Source organism: Corvus cornix, chromosome 12, assembly GCF_000738735.6.
Source record: "Corvus cornix cornix isolate S_Up_H32 chromosome 12, ASM73873v5, whole genome shotgun sequence".
Lineage (NCBI taxonomy): Eukaryota > Metazoa > Chordata > Aves > Passeriformes > Corvidae > Corvus > Corvus cornix.
Genome location: NC_046342.1, coordinates 2,945,412 through 2,963,650, shown reverse-complemented (window position 1 = coordinate 2,963,650; position 18,239 = coordinate 2,945,412). Strand labels below are relative to the sequence as shown.

Below are 18,239 nucleotides of genomic sequence, written 5' to 3'. Positions count from 1 at the left end.
TATTTCATCCAAATCCATGTAGATTTCTTGACTCTACGGAGGCTGCAGTTATCTTCCCAAAAGGGAGAAGCTGCACTTAATTAGTTGATGACATTCTGATGTCTCTAATAAACAAACCATTGTGGTTCACTCCTGGTTTTGTGTGTAACTGGGGATGTGTGACTCTATATTTGTATTCTGTTTTTCTATTAAGCACTGTGTGTTTGTTCAGAAATAACAGACATTAATACTTTCACCAAACTTTTATTTTTTATTATTTCAGGGTTTATATGTGTGTATAGACCTCCTGTGAATTTTAGCATTCTTAGAGCTTGATTATTATCTTCACACTCCTGTGTAAGAATCACTCATGCGATTCCATGCCTGCCCTGTCAAAGGCAAACCTCCTTGGAAACGTTCTCACCCTGATTCTGGTGACCTCTTTTCTTGTAGGGAAGAGAGAAATGCAAGCTTTTCCCTTGAAGAACTCCGCATACAAAAATTTTTTAATTCATGCATTCTCTCAGCTGGCTCTTGAAATTTGAACTAAAGAGAAATCACAGAACTGTTTGGGAACCTTAAATCCCATCTCATTCCACATCCTGCCCTGGGCAGGGACACCTGCTGCTATCCAGGGTGCTCCAAGCCCTTTCCAGCCTGGCCCTGGACGCTGCCAGGGATCCAGGGGCAGCCACAGCTTCTCTGGGCACCCTGTGCCAGGGCCTCCCCACCCTCACAGGGGAGAAGTCTAAAAAAAATGTAAAATCAGTATTGTGCAAATGCTGTTCCTTCTTCCCTGAGGTGCTGAGGGTTTGGGCAAGACTCGTGTTGCTCAATGAACATTAACACTGGAGCAAACCAGCCCTTTCCTACTCTGTTTAGTCAGTAAATCACTGATGGGAAAACTAAAGAATTGCTCCCAAATTCCTTGGTTTAGGTTCCAATCTGAATTTAAAGTTGGGGTAGATAAGGGGGTGTGAATGCTTCTAGAGACAGTCTCCAAAATCTGTGTGCATTTTTATGTAACCACACAAAAGGGCACACGTGCATTCACAAACACATGCAAATAGAAATGGAGTGTGTGCTGGTATCTAGAAATGGTGATAAATGATGCTAAAAATTGTTAGCACTTTGTCCTTTCCAGCACTAGGTAAGCTTGTTGAATTAGTCTGGAATTTTTTCTCCTTGAGTATTAAAGTATCACAATTTAAAGGTGTTCAGTGCAGCTTAATTTGTTGAGGGGGTTGTGTTTGAGAGTTTTTTTCTGTTTAATACCACTACTGATAAATATTCTCATGTGTCCATAGTGGTGGAAAGGAAGAAAACATTAAGTGACTTAAGACTAGTGACACTTCTACTGTATCATCACAATTTCAAGAAATCTGTAGGTCTCAATGGCAAATTATAAACTCCAATCCGTATCAGAGAGTCTATTTCAATGTGCATCCCAGCGTTTCAATGTGCATCCCAGGATTTTCCCTGCTGCTGGATCATTACAGAGTGTTTTGCCATCTGAGTTAGGGAAATCCTGACTACTTGGTGAAGAAACAAATCCAGATAGGAATTTGTGATTAAGGATTAGCTGAAATGTTCTGGGCTTTACAGAAAAAAAACGTATTTCCAATTTTTAGAGTATGAGGAAGCTTTTTTGATCATAGAACTCTTTATGTCAGAATTCTGAAGGACCTTTTTTCTCCTCCTGCTCTTATGTTAGCACTGATGGGCGATTAGGAATGGGGCAAGGAGAGCAGAAGAGGCTGGAGGAGGTTGGCTTGGCGTTCAGAACCTGGGCAGCACCGGGAAAAGTCCGTGATCCTTTGTCTCCAACACTTCCCCCTCCTTTTCCCTAGTTTCTCAGAAGAAGGACAGTTGCTGATTTTTTTATTTTTTTTTTTTAAAGAATCTCCTGCTGAGATAAATTTTTCCCTCCCCTTGGTGCTAGGCATAAACTATGCCTCTTTCTATCTTCAGCTTCCCATCTGTTAGCAGAAAGTGATGAGTCTGAGGAAAACTGCTCTGGAAAGTAGGGTAGCTTCCCTCACGAGGAGGTGCTGGGAAGGCTTGACAAGTTCGTTGTGACCATTTGCCTTCTTTGTCCTCATTGCTAATAATCAGCAAATGGCTCGGTTTTAACTCGTGCAAAGTATTTGTCTTTTAATTCCCTTTGCTGGGCCTAAAATAAATTGAGTTTGTTGGGTTTTCTGTTGCATATGGATGATTTCTTGCTGAGTTTCCAAAGAGGAAATAGTCTCATGAAGAGAAGTGTTGAGAAGGTGATTCATTCCCAAAACCCAGATTCCTTCTCCCGCCTTGGTGCTTCTGAGTGGGGGTAGGAGGGGAAAATGCAAAGCGAGGAGCTGAAGTGACTGAGGAGGAGCTGCAAAGATTTGGCAGTTGCTCCCCTTGCAAACATTCAGATCAAATCTCTTGGCGTATCTTTGCATTCATCCCTTTTCTCCCCCCCACTTCAATAATTCTTGAATCCTTGGGCCAGTGTGCGTCTATTTGGCAGGCAGGTAGAGACAGAAAACAGGGAGTCCCTGCCAGCAGGGAAAGCAGATGACCAGGCAGAGGGGAAGAAAGCCCTAAGAAAAAGGCTGATGATCCCTGCTGAATACCAAAAAGCTGCTGGGGAATAAGATCTCCTGAAATGTCACTAATTTGGGAAGAAAGCTCCATTTTAATCTTGCGTACAATTAGACAGCAGAGAAGCAAGCAAGGCTTCATTAGCTCAGCCAGTCACAGAGGGGGTTTCTTGATTTCTTCCTCTCTCCATTGTGTAACCATTCATGGTCCCTTCTTCGTGGCTTCTCATTACTGGCATTCTTGTCTGGCTGAACTTTTAACTTAGCTTGACTTAATTTATTTGAACTCTTGCTGCTGTTGCAGCAGAATGCAGAGCTGTGTGTCCTCAGGAGCAGGAGCCATGGAAGGTCTGTAGCTTTCCTAATAATTAGAAAATCTTGACAATATTGGAAATCAGAATTTTATTTATTTTTGCATTGAAAGCTTGGATGTAGTCTTGTATTCTCCTACATCTTTTCTTATTTCAGGTCTTGTTATCTTATCCATGGGCTCTAGAGTACACACTGGCCTTTAATTGCAAAAGCTTGTTTCCTGTACCAATTTGGATTCCTTTAAGAGTCCTAATAATTCTTTTGTCTATCAGGGAGCAACTTTTTCTTCTTCTGTAGTTTCCACTTAATGTTTTTTAATAATAATGAAAAAATGAAGCCTTGCTATTTTTCATTATTTAACACAGATATCTTATAATTCTTTTGACAAACCTAATTTGATTTTGTTTTGTATTAAAAATTGTTTAGCCCCAATAGATGGCTTAATTTAAAAAAACCCTGTAGGCTTTTTAAAATGGATTAATTATTTTTAATTAATTAAAGAAACAGAAAGCCATGTTTTTATACTCACATTTCTAAAAACACTGGTAGCAGCCATGAATTATCCATGTTTGGTGGTTGCTTTCCTTGCTCTTGTATTTACACCATTATTTTCCTGGTGACAGGATGGTATTGCCTGCATTTGGCTTATATCCATTAAACAAACACCCAATTTCCCACTTATTGGTATCTTTTGACATCCAGACATTTTCTGAATTGCATCATGTCGTGGAGTTTGTAGGTTTGTTCACACGAGGGAAATGTCTGTTGCTTGACAAGCTGTTTGTCTTTGTTCCATCCTCAATTTCCCAAACTCTCCTGGTGCTTTGTTTTCCATATTCTGGTTTATTGTTTTGTCATGGAGTTTAATGAACATGGAAACAGTTGTCTGAAATATTTCTGAGTTTTCTATTCTACCTTTTTAGGGAATATAATCCTTCCTGGTATCTGATCTTGCTTGAATTTTAATTCTATTTAGCAGTTCACTTACAACAACTGTTAAGATGTTGCAGTGACTATAAAGAAGCTTTAGACATTTTGTGAAGCCCTCTCTCTTGATTAACTTTCATTTATATTTAGCATTTGTAAAATAGATCAAGTTTAGGGGGGTTTTGCAGTGGGGACCCTGCACTGTGACAGGTAATGGAGTGCAGGACATCAGATGCTGGTACCTGGTGTTTAGAATAAGAAATACAGGAATTTTTTGAAGTGGTAATCAGTGCTAATTTGCACCTAAATACCTCCAGTATCCAGTATTGGGTTCCTAAGGCCTATTGGAAGCTGCTGGTGTTTGAATTCCTAAATGCAAGCGTGACTGTGCTTCTCCTGGCTGCATTTATAAGAATATCCTCCAGCTCAGTTTCACCTCTACAGTAATCCTCTGTTCCTTGCTATGTGTTTAGATAATTTAAAACTCTCATGTGCTGGGTTTCTCAGCTCTGTGAATGCTGTTACACCATCAGCCTGCTCACCAGGACACCTCTTAGCAGGACATCAGCTGCTCCAGCAGGAGCTGCCCAAGGCTTTACCCCTTTCTTTATAGATGTCTGTGCCATGTGGTGTTTGGGCTCCTGCAGGTTTTTGAGAGCCCTGGGATCGTTTCCATTCAGGTCCCTAAATACAGCCCTGAGGAAAAGCCTCGGGTTGTGCTGCAGTTGAATTGGGCACTCTGGAGACAAATACCTGTGTCTGGCCGTCAGCTCCACCCTGGGTTTCTTTCTGTACTGGCACAGAGTTCTCACCTCGCTGTCAGACACAAACCTGCTTCACATCGCTTCTACGCTTGCTTTACATTTTCTTACTTTGTGTTTTATTTCTCAGGTTATACCCAGTGCTAGAGAATACAAAAGATTTGGTTTTATCAGGCATCAGGACATAAGACTTAATCCACTTTCAGGTCTTTAAATATTTGATATACTGTTTGAAACAGTCTTCTGGAAGTGCAATATTCACCTACCATGCAGGCTTGGGGTCATGTGAGGTTCTTACTGCCTTTTGTTATGTTTTTCATAATTTCACTGCAACTTTGTCACCTATGTCCCAAAGCCAACTTGCAGCAACCCTGTGTTCCACTTACATAAACTTCATTTTTATATTTAATGAAACTTGACTTCCTGCCCAGAGAGAAATCTTTGATGCACTCTGACCTGCCTGCATTTCTATTACCTGTCTGTGAAATCATTGTTTAATAAATAGTAGTAAATAAAAAAGAAAATCTTTGTTGAGAATATTTGCTCAGCGAGCAGGGAAATCACTTTTGACAGCTAGAATATGCATTGGACCTTAAGGCAAACAAACAAACAAAAATGAATATATACAGAAGGACTTTTCCTTTCTTCCCAGTACTGTAAGGGAGCTCGATGGGGGAAAGTACAGATGAAAAATACAATTAGATGGCAAGATGCTTTGTGTGGCCTAAAGCACATGTACGATTTACTCATAAGAAAAAGTCAATTTAATTATGTTTATGGAAAGCCAAGCATGGGAGAGAGAATGAATCCATACAGTGGCCAAAAGAAATTTCTGTGTCTAATCCCGAGTGGTAATTGGTTTCCTTTTCCTAAATGGTCACTGGGAGTTCCTATTTTATTTTACAACTTTCTCTTATTCACAAGGCTCAGAATTAGGAGGTCTCCAGGCTCCAAATTCCATTTTCAGTGCTTGTTTTTCCCCCTTTGTTCCTTTCCCTCTTCCTGCCCCCTTCTGCTTACCTAACTGCAGCTCTGTCCTAGCCAGGTAGTCTGGCCAAAATAGCTGCAGCCATCTGGAGCAGCCACTGGGAACCTCTCGGTGACTTCCTCTCATTGCAAATGTCAGCTTGAATCTTCTCTCCCTTGCTTGCTGCTCCTTAATTTTCTGTTCATTTTGCTATTCATTATTCAACAAGGTGACTGAGGTGTTTGATTGTGGTGATGTACAGTGTGCATGAAAAATGCTGTGCAGGAGAGAGCTCTGTTCTTCCCCCTCTGTCTTCCCCGTTATCCTAATCCACATCAGGGTCTGCTTGCTACTGATATGGCATCTCTGCTGTGAGAACCATCATGATGGCAATTATATTTAAATTCAATATGAGTGCAGAGCCATCAAAATTTTCTTTTAAAAGATGCACAGAAAATAAAATTCAGACAAGCCATTATTTTTCAATTGAGATAATTTTTTTTGCATCATTCCCAACACGTTTTTGTGTTTTCAGATGTTTAGTGGATTGCTTTATTTCCTGATAAGCAAACCAAGCCTTGCTTTCTTTCCATGATGGTTATTCCTGCCACTTGCAATTAGATGGGAATGTTATATCAGTTTTGTTCTGGTTTTAAATAAGCTATGCTTATATTTGTAGAGTTGTTTGAAATCATTCTCTCGGACCTTGATAAGAGAAAATTAGGAGCACATTAAAAAATAATCCTTGCATTAAGTTAGTTTAACAATGATTTTAAGACAATCTTCTGAGTAAAAATATAAATGTTTTAGGTTGCTCTTCTGGTGAGTGCTGGGGCTGGGGCAGAGCCTGACTTGTGGTTGTGGATGGTCAGAGCTGACAGCACGAGGCTGTTGGGCTGCATTTGGCCGGGCAGGGTTTAAGCATGAGGACTAACTCCACACAGCTCTGCCAGCAAAGCTGAGCCTGAGGTTCCTTGGGGGCAGCAGGGACAGAGCACTGCAGTGTTTGGTTGCTTTAATGGTCTGAAGAGCAAAGTGGGTTTTATTACTAGACCTGTTCTCCTGAGCATTTGCATGATCTCTAAGTTGGAAATTAATAATACATAATATGTGCTTTAGAAATTCTCATTTTATTGAAAATTGAGGAGTAATGTGATTGTCTCATCTTCCTTTTAGGTATTTGTCCTGTCCTTTTGAGTTCTCTGCAATTTGGCAGCATTCACACAATCCATCCAATGCCTCAGACTGTAGCTGTAGCTGTCTGTCATTTTCCAAGAAGAATTTTCAGGGTGCAATGCAGATCCATCATTTACAAAGGGCTATTTCTATTCCAGCCTTCACTCTTGTGTGAAATCCATCTTCTCTGGGTCAAAACTTTGAGAGCAGAATGGAGTGAGGGACAATAAATGGTGATGAGAGAAGGTTACTGGTGAACGGAATTTGGGTTCCTCGGGCAAATCTTGGCATTGAGATGTTCCTGCCCAGGAGGGGAGTTTATAGAACCACAGAATGCTGGAATGGGGCAGGGACACCTTCCATTTGGTGCTCCAAGCCCCACCCAACCTTGGACACTTCCAGCAATGGGGCAGCCAGAGCTTCTCTGGGCAGTCTGTGCCAGGGCATCACCACCCTCACAGGGAACAATTTCAATTTCATTTCACTTTTCTCTGCTACCCAAATGGCTGCTTGGTGTCTGGGTACCTTCACCAGACAAGAATTTCTTCATGACCTTCCCATCTTTTCTTCCCAGCTATAAGTCCTTTGCAGAGAAATATAGGCCTGACCACTCACGGTCAAAACTTCCTCTGTAAAAAAATGGGGTTGCTGAAAGAATTAGGAGCGAGTCCTTGAACTGCTTTTGGAATTGCCTGTGAGAGACTCAATATCCCCCTGCTGTGGGACAGGATGGGCACCTTGGAGAAGGCAGGGAGTCCCAGTTTGTACCACCTTGAGCTGGTGTGTTGTGCTCACCCTGCACCCAGCCATGCTGAACTGATGAACACAGCAATCACTGTGCCCAGAGAGAGCTGGCCAAGCAGCTGCAATTTCCCAGCAATCTGGAAGTGAGAGGGGAAAGCCACAACCTGTTTGTGGCTGGTCTTGCTGTACCAAGTGGATGCTCCATGTGCCAGCTGGAGATAAACTTAACCTGATCATTTGGGGATCTTCTGTCTGCTGCCTGCACGCAGAGCTGCCACTGAGCACAGCCCTGGGCTGTGTCCTGCCTGGGGGAAGTGAGGCACCTCACACTGCTCTCTCAGTGCTTGCATGTACCTTTTAAAAATCTTTTCCTTCTGGAACAAGATCAGGAGGGTTATTTTTTCATATGCCCCATTATGAGATTTCTTCGCCTCATTTACAGCAAGCCCTTGAGGAGTTAAGCAGATCAGGAAATCCTGTAGGATAGAGAAGGTGTTTTTTTAATTTTAGGTGCTAATTTTGAAGGAATAGACATTTGGGCAAGTATTATTACTTGTACAGAGGCTCTTTCAAGTACTAGAAGTCTGGAACTACCTCTGTTTCAGAGGCAAGTAAAATTTGCCTTTTTTTTCCTGAGCCAGGTTTAATTAATTGGAAAGAAATGAACCAGTTATTTATGACTGATTAAGATGGGCTTAGGAAGGTGATTTTGAACCTTGGTAATTCTGAGAGGGGAATTGGATGGCATTTTGCATGAAATATCTAAATTATTATTGGTGATTACAATATCCAAGTCAGGCTGATGAGCTTTGTGCAAGGCCATCATGTAGCAATCTGCAGCAGCTCACTGAGCAGTTTGTACTTTATTGGTGATTTTGGTTAATAGTGTGAGGGAAAGAAGGGTTGCAGAGTTGCAGAGCACACAGAAATGGCTGTAAAGAGGGAGGAGACAATGAAAACTGCCTTGGTCACAACGAAGCTTTGCAGAGAACCCTTTAAACTCCTCATCTATCACATTTATTCCCAGATACTTGTGCTGCAGTGCCCAGGATGTGCTGCTTTAGACACTCACAGTGGCAAAGTCTGGAAAGGCACCACAGCCACGGTGACTCTGGACTCACTCTGTGAGGATGAGTGGGCTCTCGGCTCTTTGGGAGGGTGCTTAGGGCTGGGAGAGTGCCCTGCTTTTCCAGGGAAATGGTGTCAAACACTTCCTGCAATCCACAGTGCGAATCAACTCGTGTGGGACTCCCTCCTCCAAGTGGCCTTTTCAGTTAACTTGACTGGAGTTGGAGGGACATGAGCAGTTTTGAACTGGGTGCCTGCTTGTTCTTATATACATGGAGAGTCTGTCCTCTCTCTTTAGCTGCTCTGGGTGTTATTGAGCGATTTATCTTATTTATTTTGTTTTTATGTATTTGCTAGATAAGAAGAAAAAAGCGTTGCACCTGATATTTTCAAATCAGACAGCAAAGAGTAAATATTTAATGTTATAAACAAGTATAAATACTGAATATAATGGGTTTGGATTTTTCCTTACAATTTTTGACTGCAGTTACTCAGATACCCTCCTGGGAGCTTCAGGATGGATGGTGCTGCAGAATGGTGCTGCTCCTTCCCAGCCCAATAATACATATTTTCATGTGTCACTTCTGAAATGATAATGTATAAGAATAGCTGCTGACAAACGTACCCCTTTTATTTCCCACAGTAACGAGTTGTTCCATTGGTTTCATATTTATCTTCTCAATTTCTGAAAATAACGAAAAATACTCTTGCAATCTAATTTACCTGTGGTAGAAGACTGCTGAGAGCACCTGTCTTTCTCCCACCACTGAGCACTTGCTGGGAGGGTTCATGCATCAGCTTTTCCTCCTGAAGAGTTTTCTCTCTTTTACTTTTCTGTCAATGTGCAGCATCCCTGCCTCCCAAAAGACGAGTGTCACTGTGCCCTGAGGAGCGTGGGTGTGCCATTGTGCTTCCTGCGATTCACAGCTGCAGGAACATTCTTGCTACCGAGCCATTGTCTTATTTTCCCACCTGCTCTTTCCTTATTTGCCATAAATCCCAGAATGACACTGGTCCAAGGCTGGGTTAGCAACTCAGGGCAGGGCTTTAAACACCACCTTGTGCACATGGTTCTTGTGTTTACCTGTCTAAGCCTTTTAAAACCCCTGAGCTTCCCAGGCTTGGGAGGGACCTTAAAGCTCATCCAGCCCCACCCCTGCCGTGGGCAGGGACACCTTCCACTATCCCAGATTGCTCCAAGCCCCATCCAACCTGGCCTTGGGCACTTCCAGGGATCCAGGAGCAGGCGTAGCTTCTCTGGGCACCATGTGCCAGGGCTCCCCACCCAACAAGCCCTGTTGTCTCCTGCCTGCTGTGGGTGGTTTTGTTCCTCCTCCAGAAGCAACTCCCAGCTTCCACTGGCTGGAGAGCTGAGACTCCTAACAGCCCTGTGTTGGTCTCCCCTTTGGTGCAGTGAGAAGTGTTAAACTCACAGAGTTTGGGTCGTTTCCTTGGGTAAGTCTCGCCTGTTAATGCTCGTGCATAGAAATTCCTAAATTAGTACATTCTAGCATCATCACGCATCAGTTCCGCTCCAGTCCCGCCGAGCATGAAGGCTAATCCAGATCCAAAAGCAAGTAAATGCCAAGAAAAACCCTGACATTTACAACAGAACCTTCTATACAAATTGTTTATTTCATCCAAGCATGGAGCTGGATTAAAAATTACTTAAAAGTCGTGTTGCAGCTGGTTACTCAAATAATGCCTTGGTAATGTTGACAAGGACTTGGGTGCTCAAACAATGCCTGGGGACAGGTGGCCCCTGCTGCTTGATGGGCTTCTTAAAATCACTTAAAATTGCAAGTTTGCATAAGGAATTTGAGATTAAGTGCACTGGCAGCAACTAATGGATCTGTTTTACACATCTTTGTGTGAGGTAAAGGCCGAATCCCAACCTCCCTCGTCTTTCCTTGGGCTTTTGGCATCTGTTAGGAGCTCAGAAACAGCACTTTGTTTCTTTTGTCTTTATCATTTTTCTCTCAAACAGTTTTCCTCCAGGATTTTACTTCCATTATTTCCATATATATTTGAAATTTTTGCCTTCCAGCTGAAATCTTTACAGTGCCTAAATCAAAATGGCCCCATTATAAACTTACAGTCAGTTTGGTAATGTAACAACTGAATAGTATTATATAAACATGTTTCTTGCAAGAAAACTTGTTTTGAGTGAAACCATATGCACATGTTAATGGGAAATATTTTTCACACTTCTGATTTTTTGCCATTCTTTGTATTTGTCTCAATACTTATTAATAGCATCCTTCTGAAACTTCTCTGATGAGACTCTACAGCAGATTTTTTAAAGCTGTAACTCTATCATTTTAAATGTCTTGGATGTGATTCCAAACAGAGCTGTATGAGAATAAAATATGTAGTCCCTGATTGATTCTATAGCTATAATTATATGTAGGGACTGATATTACATGAACCACTGGAGCAAAGCTCCCTCGATAGATAAACTATCACTCACTGTTATATGTGTAAATCAATCCATAAGGACTTCTCACTGTGGAGCTTCTGCTGGGGAACTTGATATAATGATCTTTATTTGAGTTCATATTGTGTTCTTTGGAGAGGTTGCAGTACTCATTTGGACACTTTCCCACCTTTTTCCTAAGTAAAGCAGTTGCAATACTTTTGGGGAGGTTGAAGTTGTGAATGTTGACAGGTTTGAGGTAACCTCCATTACTTTCCAACACGACACTGCATTTTGTTTATCCTGTAAATCATGTCTCCGAGGAAGATCTGCTTGGCAAGCAATGCTTCCCGGTGCTTGGTGTCTCACACCTCAATTTTCTGGGAAATTTAGTGCAGATGATTGTTTAGCTGTCAGCATCGGCTGTCCGCTTGATTTAAAACATACTGCTTCATCATCAAGAGATTTGTGTCCAGCCTACAGGCAGTGGATTGTGGATTAGGATGGGTTGGGGGAGACCTTAAAGATCATCTCACTCCACACCTCTGCCATGGACAGGGACACCTTCCACCATCCCAGGTTGCTCCAAGCCCTGTCCAGCCTGGCCTCGGACACTTCCAGGGATGGGGCAGCCACAGCTTCTCTGGGCCAGGGCCTTACCCTCCCCACAAGGAAGAATTCCTTCCTAATAACCCATCTAACCCTGCCCTCTGCCAGTGGAAAGCCATTCCCACTTGTCCTGTCACTCCAGGCCTCGTCCAAAGTCCCTCCCCAGCTTTCCTGGAGCCCCCTTTGGCACTGAAAGGGGCTCCAAGGTCTCCTCCTCAGCCAGTCTCCACAGGAGAGGGACAAACATTTGACTGTTTTTTGCTCTGTGTGTTTGTGTGAAAATGGGAGGAAAGTTGTCCCATGTAAGGCCATGTTTTATGTCACTGTTTCATCCCAGGCTCACCTCTCTGGGGAGGGGATCAGCTCAGAGCTCCCCCATTTGAGCAGTAACTTTAGGGTTTGTTTTTTCAGGTGTTTATTGTGTTGTGGGGAGCCTGTGTTGAAATTCATCTCCTGCCTTAACATCCAGTTGCAGCTGGAAAGGTCTTTTCGCTCTTCTCCATGGCTGGCCCTCCTCATTTGACCAGGAAGAGCATTGCCCCTTCCCTTGGCTCTGCCGTGTTGCTGCGGCTCCTTTTCCATTTCACATTCCCCGGAGAGCTCTGCCAGTGCCCAGTGCAGCGAGAGCTGAGCTCTGCTTCCCATATTTTCACCAGATTTTTCTGAGAAGCAGAGGCCTTGTGTATTATCTCATAGTGCCTTAGTTTTCATGTGACTCCCTTTCTGGGAGGCAGTTTGGAAAGCCTACAAATATCGATTGGATTTTAATATATGCAAATATATGGATTTTCCCTCATCCACGTGCACGTAGCAGGTCGTGAGCTATGACTTCCCTTTACCAAAAAGGAAAACTGAATTTCCTGCTTTTTTATCAATAAAATAGATTTATCTATGTGTTTATCACTAGGTGCAATAATTTCTTTTTATTTTCCTGGTACAGGTGCCAGGATTGCTCATCTATATTACTCCTATATCTGCTATAACTTAAAAAAAGAGAAAATAATGACCCCCCCACCTCTCTCTGCTGCTCTAGTCATCCGCACTGGATAAATATTCCCTGTCTCCTGTTCAGTGGCAGCTGCTGCCTCTGTACAGCAGCTTCTTCTGGACCAAGTTTGCTCGTTGTGTGTTACACACAAACTTATTTTCATAAAATCATTACTGAAACCCAAAATGTGGCCTCAAGCCTTAAAATATCTTTAGTTTTCCTGGGTTTAATCTTTTGGATTTTACACTTTTGATACCTAACAGATTTATTTTTCCCAAGTCCTCCTCCTTCTCCTGTATTTCTTTTTAATCCTGCTTTTCCATGCAACACTCCTTTGCATTTTATTTTTTTCCCCCGAGTTTCTGCCCAGATGGAGAGTTTTATATGTTCTTAGCTGCCAGGTTTTATTGTGCAGGGTTTTTAACAGCAAGGTCAGTCCACGGGAAGTTCTGTTATTCCTAATGAAGGATAGGTGGCACTCTTGTTATTTTTGTTTGCTTCCTGAAATAAATCAGCTGTATGTACTCTCTCCGATTTCTTTTTATAGAGTAAGTGCTTTAGAGAGTGTTCTTGAACATGAAGAGGATTTGATTTTATTATTTTTTTTAATATGAACATGTACTTCAGTTGCCTGAGTCTGTGGCTGGATCACAGTACTCTCTAGGAAGAGAAAATGTTATTTTTATGAAGTCCTTAAGGAAGAGTTCTCACCTATATGGCACTGCCTCTTTTTACATATACATTTTTGGGATTTTTTTTTTTCTATTTTCTTAGTATTTCATAAGGCAAAGAAGAAAGCCAACAAAGCCTTTAATGTAATTGAAACTGCAGTGATTAATACCTTTATACTTTGTATTTTCTTGTTAGTTTTGGATTTGAAGCATAGGCTTAAGCTGGCATGGTAATCCTAGCACTGCACGTTAGCAAGTTCTAAACAGTCCAGAGAGCCTTTATTCCTTAAAGCAGGGAAGTCAATCTGTCTTGCCCTAATTCCATCAATTCATTGTAAAATTGGATACGTTTGTGACTTTGAGTGTTTTATGCTCTAAAAACCCTGAAACACCGTACAATTCATGCTGGTAGAGGTATGACGTGCTCGGGCTTTTCTGGAGCTCTAGAGGAAGATTCAGCTCAGCTCCCTGGAATGTTTTCCCTCCTCAGGAACACGGTTCCATGGAGGTGTTTTACCCTCCATGCTCGATTACCGCAATCGGATCAATGCCGTCGCTCCCGTGGGCTGACAGGCTCATCTGGCTGAGGCCAAATGCTCTGGTGACCTCAGCCCTGGTCCTTGTCAATCAATTGATTCTGTTCCAGCTCTTCCCAGAAAGGTGCCCCATGGCTGAAAGGATGAGCAGAGATTAGAAAAGTTTCCATCCTGCCTCTGTGCAAGAGTGTGAATCTCTTCCACGTGAACATGTAAATATTCAATATTTTGTGGCACGTTCTGGCCATGGAGACATCTCTGTGATGGGTCAGGGCTTGTCCAGGGCCACAGTCCGTTTCCTGGGAATTTCTCAGCTGAAGCCCTCTAAGCAGAGCCATTCCCAAGCTCTGAAGCTCCTGTAGGGCTGCTTTGGTCTTGTGGTTCAAATAAAAGATTAAATAGGTAACATGGAAAGAAAAGGAGACGTTGATTCCAGCCAAAAATCCCTCAAAAAACCCCCTGTGTTGATTTCATTGAAATTTCATAATAGGTGTTACTCCCTAAGCATGGCATAAGGTGCTTTGTGGGTTTTAATATATTTTTTTCAAGATTTAATTTTACTTAGCTACAGTTTAGGTTTCTGGACTTGACTATGCTGGGATGGTATGGGCTTAGATGAAAGCAAATCTCTCTTGAAAGAGTTTCCAATCTAATTTAGGTTTTAGGTATCTTCACTTAAAAATATTTAGTTAGTGTATATTCACTGGGGAAATATAGGACTTGATTTTAATTTGCATGGTGATTGGATTATGGAATTAAAACTTGATTGAGCAACTTATTTTGTTTTATTGGATGAAGGAACATAACTCGGGAGATTATTTTGCAGTTTATATTTTTGGTGCCATCTCATGTAACACAGGCCCATGTATTACTCATCCCTCCCTTCTCCTGCAAAGTCTTTTGGATTTCTTATTTCTCTTTTTAATTTCAATACCCTGGAGTGTTTGAATTTCAGAGTCTCAAATAAAAATCTATTTTGGGGCAGGAAGTTTTCTTGATGTTTTGGATAACGTTTACTTTTACTTTCTAATGCCAAATCATCTTTCAAGCTGATGCCATCAAGGCACAGAATTCTGTGGTTTGTATAATAATACAAGTCCCAAATGGTGGCAGTTACTGAAGTTAACACTTTTTGCCCAACTGTGGGAGTACCAGCATCTTTGAGAGATTCCAATTTTGGTTCTTATTTATGCTTGACATTTAATGTGCTTGACATTCTGATTATTTTACACCTACCTAATTTCTTCTAGCTCCAGGGATAATGACAATATTTTAAGCATCTGTGAAGTGTAGCTGTGTGTTATTGAGCAGGTGCAACACTACAAATGGAAGGAAAAAGTCCCTAAACTATTTCTGGAATCATTGTTTTTTTTGGTGTTGCATATCTCAGGGCCAGGTAGAGTTGCTCACCACCTTGGTCTGGTTGCCAGTATTAGATTTGCTAATATTTTATATCCTTTTATTTACAAATATATCTATCTGTGTGTGTATAGATGCAAATAAATCACATAATGGAGATTGGGTGCTTACAGTGTGTCCTTTATGATCTGGGGGTGAGGCATAATAGAGAGAGTTTTCCAAGTTGTTATTGGGGATTTATATTTTTCCTAAAGTTTGAATTAAATTGGACTGTAAAATAACATACTCAGTGTAAAATTCAGCCCTTTAAACTGAGCTCATGTGTCCATGGCACACCTTTAGTGTAGAGCTTAGAACAGCCTTGTGTCTTGGTTTATAGATAATTGGGATATAACCTGAGAAATGAAAATATATGGGAAAAAAATTACCCAAAAGGTTGTAAGTACCCTCTGTGTAAAGTCTTTACTCTTCCTTTGCGAAATAATTTTATTAATCTTTTTGAGTATTCCCATTTAATACGTGGTTCCCTGCAGTCATGTCAGGTTTTAGGCTCTTCTGAAAAGGTTAAAATTTTTACCAGGGAAAGAGGGAGCAGGACGAAAACAGTGGGAGAACCAAGTTCTTCAAAGAAGTGCAGCTGGTGGCCACAATTTCCTTTTTTGTGTACTGGGAGTCTCGTGTTGCCTTTGACTGTTGTAGTTGTGAGTAAATTGACTACATGATGAATGATGAGGAAAAGTTAAAATACTTTATTTTACAGACCCATGTGGGTGCAAGTTAAATACTCGCCCAAGTCCTCCCAGAACAATCACCATGGCCCAGCAAGGGGTCCTTGAAGCAGCCCTGACTGAATGGATTATAGGGACAATTTTAAAAATTCCTTTATTTTGCAATCTTGCCACCTGGTGGTACAGCCTGATAGTAAATATTTGGTTAGAAACCTATTCCAAAAGTCATATTTTCTTTGGTAGGCAAGGTCTTAAGAGTGGAATTTAAGACTGGATCCTAAGTAGGTTCCTGTCTTTAGCAGGGGGGTTCAGTGTGTTCTTCCTTCAGTGTGTCAGCGCCCTGGGTCAGGGACAGTGCAAGACTGTGCATCCCTTGGCATTAAATATCACAGAGTCACACCAGAGGGTGGCTTGGCTTGGAAGGGACCTTAAAGCCCATTTCATTCCACACCTATCCATGGGCAGGGACACCTTCCACTATCCCAGGCTGCTTCAAGCCCTGTCCAACCTGGCCTTGGACACTTCCAGAGATCCAGGGGCAGCCACAGCTTCTCTGGGCACCCTGTGCCAGGGCCTCAGCACTCTCACAGGGAACAATTTTTTTCCTAATATCCCATCTAACCCTGCCCTCTGGCAGTTTGAAGCCATTTCCCCTTTTCCTGTCGCTCCGAGCTCTTGTAAATTGTCTCTCTCCATGTTTCTTGTGGGCTCCCTTCAGGCTCTGCAAGGCCACAATTCAATCACACAAAGCTTCTCCTCTCCAGGCTGAACAATCCCAGCTCTCGCAGCCTTTCCTCCCAGCAGAGCTGCTCCATCCCTCTGCTCATCCTGGAGCCTCCTCTGGACTTTTTCCAGCAGCTCCAGGTCCTTCCTGTGCTGGCCCCAGGGCGGGGGCAGCTCTGCAGGTGGGGTCTCACCTGAGGGGGGCAGAGGGGCAGAATCCCCCCCTCCCTGCTGCCCATGCTGGGGCTCAGCCCAGGGCACCAGGGGTTCCCGAGTGCCAGCACATGGCTGGGGCATGTCCAGCCCCTCAGCCACCAGCACCTCCAAGTCCTTCTCTGCAGGGCTGCTGTTCATCCCCCAGCTCCCACTGATTTCCACAGACATGAGGGAAGAGAAAGTCTGGAGAAATTGTGTGGTCCTAGAACACTGCCTTGTGCATGAAGCTTCACAATATATTTGAAATGTAGTTCACAAAGGCATGGTGTCCATGTCCTGGAAGTCCCAGATAAAAATACACAAACTGAACTGACCTAAGTTATGGGAAGAATATTTAAGGGATGTTGTTATACCTAAAACCAGTCCTACAAATCCCAGCAATATGGAACTTAAATGTATTTGGATAGATTAAATGTTCATTTGGGCACAAGGTGGAGACCGAATAAAGCTCATGACGTGCAAAACCTGGCAGCGCTGACACTTAGTGGCAGGAGCATCGGGAAGCTCACTCCTTTATGCTAATCCAAGATGAAGCAGATGTGGTCTTACTGGTGTCTGCAGGGAAATCCTCATTTATAATGAAAGATGTTTTCACATAGTGTTCAAAAGGCCTTAAACAACCCAGTTTTTGCAAGCTGAATCCAAACATGATTTACTGAGGGGTGTGATGAATTGATCATTAGCTGGAACTTACTAGCCAGAAGTGGATGTTTTCTCTCCCAGGAGTGTCCCCTCCGGCTCTGCCATATGCTGTGGTTTGACACGAGAGGAGCTGAATATAATTCTGTGTCTTGGGTCAAAAATGGCATCGTGCTGGAGCACAGTGCTTCCCTCTTAATACAAAAACATGGAAAATGGGTTTCTTTTTGCCCATCCTCATGGTGCAGTGGGGATGTGTTCCCACATGGAACACTTATGTCCCATCCAAGGAGGGCCTCTCCCTGCAGAACTGCTGCCTTTCCTTTCTGTGTACCTTCCTGAGCCTCTCCAGTGAAACAGTCAGGATGTCGCTTATCCATGACGACATCGCTGTGCTGACCTTAAGACCTCTCAGTTTTTCACTTCCAAGTTCTTATGTCATGCGAGGAAAACCAGGGGAATGTCTCCACTCTGTTCCTGCCCTCTCTGCTGGCCTTTTCCTCTCACACAGACACAAGACAAGAAGTTTTCAGTCTCCAAAAGCATAAAAAACAACAATTATTTACAAATATGAGAGGCCAGAGGGCTACAGCTCTGATAAATGAATAAGAAGAGATACCATTGGGACTGAGGCCTGTAGTTTCAAGCTTTTACTTCACATCTTTGGTCACAGAGTTGGAACTTTTAAATCACTTCATTTTACTGCAAAATGTCCCTAACTATTTATGACACTGGATGTTTGCTCTTGGATCTGTTTCTCCTGTGGGGTATCCTTTAGATCAATCCTTGTTTGTTCTATTAATTTGCTTAATTCTCTGGGGTTTGTCAAGTCTAA

At 42.5% G+C, this 18,239-nt stretch overlaps 1 protein-coding gene across 8 annotated transcripts in view; it reads left to right on the top strand.

The window, feature by feature from the left end:
• Positions 1-18,239, top strand: part of ATP2B2 (ATPase plasma membrane Ca2+ transporting 2) — a 385,606-nt gene that overhangs the window by 115,760 nt on the left and 251,607 nt on the right. The gene's annotated exons all lie outside the window — the stretch shown is intronic.